The sequence below is a fragment of the Phalaenopsis equestris genome, unplaced genomic scaffold (assembly GCF_001263595.1).
Source record: "Phalaenopsis equestris unplaced genomic scaffold, ASM126359v1 Scaffold000403, whole genome shotgun sequence".
Classification (NCBI taxonomy): Eukaryota; Viridiplantae; Streptophyta; class Magnoliopsida; order Asparagales; family Orchidaceae; genus Phalaenopsis; species Phalaenopsis equestris.
Window position 1 is genome coordinate 1460318 of NW_018164845.1, and position 7517 is coordinate 1467834.

Below are 7517 nucleotides of genomic sequence, written 5' to 3' on the forward strand. Positions count from 1 at the left end.
TTATCTTAAATTCAATCAAATACAAAAAATTTGAGCATTAAGGGCCAGTTTGATGTACCGTTTTTTGCGGTGCAGTGTGAAAACGCAAGATAATGCATTCAAAAAATAAGTCATGACATCGTTTTTAAAAAAATCCGTTAAAACACGGTCACGGGTTTGACCTTGAGCCCACGTTTCTCCTCTCGACCGCGGGCTATTTATCTCGCGACCCCTCTTCTCATGTTTCCTTCGACTTCTCTCAACCCCGCTCCCGCTCCCACTCACGCGGTTATTTTGCCCTAAGTATCTCTCTCCCGCAGATCCATAGCTCTGGTGTCTAGGCATTGTTTACGGTTGGCTATTTTTGGTTGCGAGTGATTCTTCTCCCTCTCCCATCTTTCCTTCGACTCAAATTTGGGTGGCTTGTGCACTCTGTGCTCTCTGTGGTGGAGTAAGTCTTTTGGTTTGGTAGATCATTTCAGTTTGTGGTTATTTCAGTTGGTGGTTATTGTGTTGTGTGTATTCTCGCATCACCTCTCCTTTCTCTTCTTCGGCTCTGTTCGGTGATTGTGCGCATGACTGTCTCTGCACGGTGTTCCCTCTTCTTCCTGTCTTCTCTGTTTTTTTACCTCTTTTCTCTGTTGTATATGTGGTTTTGTGCATTAATCTGATTGTTTCATTTTTTAGCTTGATTTTGGTGTTTCTCTGTTTGTTCAGTTTTGGTGGTTTTCGGTTTGATATGCCCGTTTATGTGGTTTTAATACTTCATATTGCATCCAAACATGTTTTGGTTTATGCATCTGTTGCAATGTTTGCTTCGATTGGTGTTTTGCGGTGATCTTTGGATTTTTTTTGCCTATCCTGTTAACAATGCTTCGAGCTCCCTATATGTGGTATGTTCGATTTCTTTTGGTACTATGTTGTGGAAAATTTGGATTTCTTTATAACCTTTGATATTTTAGCAAGGAATATGAAAATTGGTTAGAATTTGGTGTTAGATTTGTTAATAGCAATATTTTGGATGTTGTGCATGTGTTGAGTATGGGTTGTGAACATGAAATTTGAATTTCAGTGAGAATTCCATGCTGGATTTGTATGTTGTTATTTTCATTTTCACTGAAATTTCAATGGGAAAACATTATATGATGAGGAGATGGTGGATGTGTTTGTTTTGGCACATTACACAATCACCATGCACGACCTTCTCTTCATTGTGGTGTAGTGTCGTTTGTGGATGTGTTGGTGTGTGGTTTGGGGTTTGTGGTGTGGTATATGGATGTATTGGTGTGGTGGTGTTAGGTGGTTGTGTGGTGTGGAGGCATTGGTGTGGAGGTGGTGGTGTGGAGTTTGGAGGTGGTGGTGTAGGGCGATTGTGTGATGAGGAGGAGGTGGTGGTGTAGGGCGATTGTGTGATGAGGAGGAGGTGGTGTGGTTTAGAGTTTGTGGTGTGGTGTGTAGATATGTTAGTGTGGTGGCATCGGGTGATTGTGTGGTGTGGAGGTTGTGACATGTGGATGTGTTCGTATGGTGTGGAGGTGGTGATGTAGGAGAGTTGTGTGGTGTTGAGGTGATGGTGTAGGGTGATATTGTGATGAGGAGGTGGTGGTGTGGTTTGTGGATGTGTTGGTGTGTGGTGTGGAGGTTGTGGTGTGGTGTGTGGATGTGTTGGTGTGGTAGTATTGGGTGATTATCTGGCGTGGAGGTGGTTGTGTGTAGATGTGTTGGTGTAGTGTGGAGATGGTGGTGTAGGAGACTTGTTTGGTGTGGATGTATATCAATCCAAACTCTTATGTCCATGTTTGTCAGCCAACTAAGGTGCGGTGGTCGAGGGAGAGAACTTGGTTGGTCACTGAATTTAGGTGTCCGAGGGAGAGAGCTTAACTAGTTGATTGAAGTCAGGTGGTCGAGGGAGAGACTTTGGTCAGCTGATTGAAGTGAGGTGGCCGACTACTGGATTGCTCGGAGATCCATCCAGACCATTTTTGAATATATACATTAAGTTTCCTTATTTTCTTGCTCGTTAATAGTAATAAATACAATAAGGACAGAGAATTTATAAATAAAAAAAAGTCCTGAATACATAATTTGATAATGATACTCCATGTTTCGCATTTTTTGCACTCTATTCTAGTATTTTTCATTATCACTTACAGGAGTCTCAGAGTTGCTCACCTCAGAGGGGAGTCTTGTAATTGCTTGTCCTAAAGAGGAGTCATGTAGTTGCTCGCCCTAGAGAGGTGTCTTATATTTGCTCACCCTGAATGAGAGTCTTGTAATTGCTCACCCTGGAAATAAATCTTGTGGTTACTCGCCCCGGGGGGGAGTTTATAGCTCTGCACCGGATCAAATTCTCTTAGCGTCATTGTCAGTTGTTTTGTTAAGTCTTTGATTGATTAGATGCCCTTGTTGTCATTATTTGTTGTTTCGGTGTGTATTTGACCAATCAGACACTCTTAGCATCATTATCGGTTATTTCCCATGCTTCTGATTGATTGGATGCTCTTGCCGTCATTGTCGGTTCTTTCTTATGCTTCTGACTGATTGAACGCTCTTGGCATCATTGTCGGTTTGTTTACTCGGGTTCGAGTTCCCCGAGTGCTAGAAATAAATTTATTGAGCTGTATTTAGTTAAGTATATAAGTTTGTAGAAATTGAGTGGTATATGAAAATATGTAAGAAGTGAGTCTTATGTAAATCTTTCCTGCTTGGAAATGGCTAACCGCAGCTGGAGACGTCAAGAGCAACCAATCAGACAATAGTTTGTTGAAATAGTGATTATATTCAATGGATGCTATAAAGATATTTACAATCTTTGAGTGGTGGCCGTAAAAAAGTTAATACATTAAACTTTATGAAGAAGTTTTAAATAAAGAGTAACATAAAAGTCCTAAATGGATGCTACTAATTAGTGGTGGTTGGTTATAAGTGATAAAAGATGAACTCGTCACTACATAAATCCACGCAATTCTTAATTATAATGTATCTCACAATTATAAACACAAAAAAAAAGAGAGAAGTGAAGAGAGCAAGAGGTTTTTGTAACCACACAAAATAGATAATAATTTGATGGTCGCTAGCCATCAATCTAATAAAAAACATAGGAGACAACCTTATTGAATGAGTGGAACACCACTCTTCGACCGTGTTACAACAACTATAATTTGAAAGTCCATTGAATTGGCTTTTATGGTCGCTTTCAATAATATCATTTCATTTATAATTATAATAATTCATTGGAATAGAAAATAATATATATATACACACACACGCGCGCACTTAGACCTGAGTGATTGATGATAATAAAATCAATTATAAATAAATTGTGTTGTCGTCTTTTGCTCCGTCTCCATTATCAAATCTTAGTTAGTTTTCAAGTCCTACTGTTGTTGTCATATGCTTAGTTAAATTGAATCAAGTAATAGTATTTTGGATTAAATTGTAGAAAATAAACACTATATATATATATATAAGTGGGAGCAGTAGGGTGGCTGAAGAAAGAGAGAATACAATGACGAAAAGAGTTGTCTGTCCGAGTTGGTAGCCTGAGGAGATATATGTGGGGCGACAAATTATTTCAGGGGTTTAGAGGGATTAGTCACTTATTTGAGAAGGGGGAACACCACTAAGGTGTGTTGCTTGAGATCACTGACGATGATGGAGTTGACAAGGGGTGGTGGACAGATGGAGTTGGGCCAATAGGTGCAGTCATGCCTCCGAGAGAGCAAGAGAGCATGCTTTACATGAAGAAGCCTGATTATTGACAAAGGGTAAGGTCGGTCGGATGTGTTGTGATTAATTGAGAGATGGTTGGTCGGAGATGACAGGAGTAGCGATCGATTGGAGGGTGTTGCTGGCTGACAGGTAGCCTGTTTTAACAGGTTTTGTCGAGTGCGGGTATGGACAAAATAAAATGGTACATTTGATAGCTTCTGATTTAAGACATTCGTGGTTTCATATAGAAGCAAAGCGATCAGATGGATTTAGACGACCAATCGTTCTTCATCTCTTTCTCGGTTGGAGGTGGAAGTGGAGAGAAAACCCCGGCTTTAGAGGCGATGAGGAATGAAATTACTGGCTACCTAGGAAGAAGAGGCATGGGGAGTTTTAGGAGGCTTGGTAAGTTTGTGGGCAGAAGAGTTTCACGGCTGCCATGAGGTGACGTGAGATGGTGCTTGAGAGGCGATAAGAGTATGGATTGCCTCTGTTTCCACTAGATAATGGGGAAATACATAGAAAAAGATGAGTTTCTAAGAGATCGTCGGTGATGAGGAGTAAAGGAAGTGAGTATGCTTTTGTGCAAGTTTCCCATGTGTGTTCTTTACTAGGAGTGTGTCCCTGAAGAGTTTTCTCTTGGTGTTAGCTCGTGTTCTTGTTCACTGCACGATTCAGGCTCGCCGCACCTTAATCCGAATTCATTTGGTAAACCACGCTCAGGGAATAGAGCGTGAGAGAGAGAGAGAAAGAGTGAGAGAGTGAGTGAGAGAAGGAAGAGGAGAGGAGGACTTTCCCCAACAGGGGAAATGGAATGTTCCTGAACTCCTATACACATTTTATTTCATAAATGGTATGAGTTATAATTGGGATCCCCTGATTATTGAGGTGAATGAGGGAGAGAGCTTGGCCGATCGACTGAAGTGAGGTGGTCGAGGGAGAGAGCTAGGGCAATCGACTGAAGTGAGGTGGCCGACTACCGAATTGCCTCAAGATCCGTGCAGATCATTTTTGAATATACAATATATAAACATTTTTTAAAATGAAAAATAACAACTAAATTAAAAAAAAATTTACATACATACCACTTAATTCTTATGCATTTACATTTCTAACACCTAATTTATGTTATGTATTCTATTTTTACATTCTTATATATTCAATTTTTACTTACATATCAATTTTTCCATGCATGAAAGTTGTATTTTACATTTAAAAATTAAGTTGTGTTTTTGTTGTGACATGAAAGATTTGGGCGGTATAAATGTAAAAAAATAAAGTATAGGAGTTTGATATGTAAATACAAGAAATCTGTTGGTACACATGTAAATGCCCCATTAAAAAAACACTCAGGAATATTAGTTGTTATTTTTGAATTTATTTGTTTAGATATACTAATGTTTAGTTTTGACCCATATAATGATGATTTTGCCATGAAAATGTTATGATATTCATGTTGCGCAACCTTCGCGCATTGAAGTTAATGCTGCAATCAATAATTCATCGAGCAAGGCACAACATAATATGATTTTCAAAGAAATTAAAAAAAAAATTGAAGAGGACAAATATAAATAAAAGGTTTATTAGGACATGAGAATTTTAGTTTAATTGATATAGAAAATATTAATTATCTTTAGTGCTAAATTTGTTTCTTACGAAATGATCAACTAGTGACAGAGGACCTCAACTCACAGGACCGTTGAATTCCTGAGCTAAAATAGAACAAAAGACGGTCAATTATTTGGATTATGAAACATTAACATTTCGAGTTTTCCACCTAAATTCTAATTCACAGACTTGTCTGTCAAAGTAAATCATGATTATTTTTTGCACAAATTACACGATCGAGAAGGACTTAACTTTGAAAACTTGCTTGGAAGAAATATATATATATATATATATATGCTATAATCGTCTAACTTACACCTTCACAAGGTACTAGAAGAACATCAATCTTTTTGTGAAAGATAAGTACATGTGATTGCATAGGGCACTATATATTGAATTCATATTAATTTGTCTGTGGTGATACAGAAACACTACTGGCAAGCATTCTAAGATCTCATAGGATAAAACAAAAGAAAAAAAATGGAGAGGGATAATAGGAAGATAAACGGGAGGTGAGAGTCTTTAGTAGTTTTATTGAGAGTAAATAATTATCTAGAAATATAATATGTAGGAATGGCCCTTTGACCCTTCTTGTTTTGGCGTTTGAGTGTTATATGGAATGTCATATCTTAATCTTATGGAGAATGAATATAAAGATATATGATTTGATCGTTACAAACACATGAACATCCTTGTGAGAACATTAATGAGTGTATGTTGACAACTCCTTATGTTAGTGACTAGAAGAAGTTTTCAATGGAGAAGATGAGCGCACGAGCCTTAGAAAGGGAATGTTGGTTTATTAACAAATTAGTAGCTACATGGACAAGGCAAATGGCCCCCCATATTGGGATAAGGTCGCCCCATATTAGGCAAGTGGTTCCTTCAGTAGGGGTAGTGACTCTAATGAGCCATTGCGCTTCCTAAATAGTCACATTGTCTTTTAACTAATGCACCTTAGGTATAGATGAGCCCACTTGCGAGCTTGGGTGTGTTGCCCTTAAGCTAAAGCTAGCGGTTCTTATTGATTTTTCTTGTTTTCATATGAGCACACATTTTTCCTTGAGTTCTTTTAGATATACAATTAGTTATGTGATTCTCTTTTAGTTTTTGAAAGTAGCTTCTAGAAATAATAAGGCAATTAAATTAACATTCGTTAATCTAATCGAACAATAAATGTAAAAATGATATATTCCAAGGTTTCTTTAAGTATTGAATTGAGAATAACTTCTTATTTAATGCTTTAATAATGGTTTTCATTTAACTACTATAAACATTAACAACATTGGTGGTCAACATGGGCTAGTCCGTCATGTCTGGGGTTTGATTTTTTTTCTTGGCCCTCTGCCATTGTGACTTAACCAATCATATAGTCTATAGATGGTTGAGTCACCTATAAGAAAAGTGGTAAATTTTTTCAATTGTGAATTGTGTTGAAACATTTTTCATAAACATAAATATGACAAACAAAAGGAAGAAAAGCAAAAATAAATAAGTCTGTGGAGTCCAAAAAAAAAAAGAGAGAGAGAGTATTAGCAAAGAGAATGAAAGATTGATTAGGGTGGTTGTTGAATTTCTCCCATGCAAATGCTAACGGTTCCTTCCATGCTAAATGCGATTGTGGTGGCCTGAATAATTGAGTTGGTAGCTTTAACTCAAGTAATACAATAACAAAGCCTTAATCCCACTACGTGGGGTCGGCTACATGAATCCTTTTTCTCCATTGTGTCCTATTTAGTGTCATATTTTCATTTAGTTCTAGTAAATTAAGATCATTTTTAATACAATAAGCCCAAGTCTTCCTAGGTCTACCTCTGCCTTTCTTAGCACAAGTCGAATTTAAAACATCTACTCTCCTAATCGGATCATCTAATGGTCGACGTTTAATATGACCAAACCATCTAAGACGACTTTCTCTAATTTTGTCTATCACAGGAGCTACACCAACCCTATCACGAATATATTCATTCCACATTTTGTCTCTAAGTGTAAAGCCACTCATCCACCTAATCATTCTCATCTCGGCAACACTTAACTTATTATTATGCTTCTCTTTTAAAGGCCAACATTCAGCGCCATAGAGCATTGCAGGTCTCACCACCATCTTATAAAATTTTCCTTTCAGTCTTAGCGGTACTTTTCTATCACACAAAAGGCCCGAAGCATTCCTCCACTTCAACCAACCAACTTGAATTCTACTATTAACATCTCCATCTATA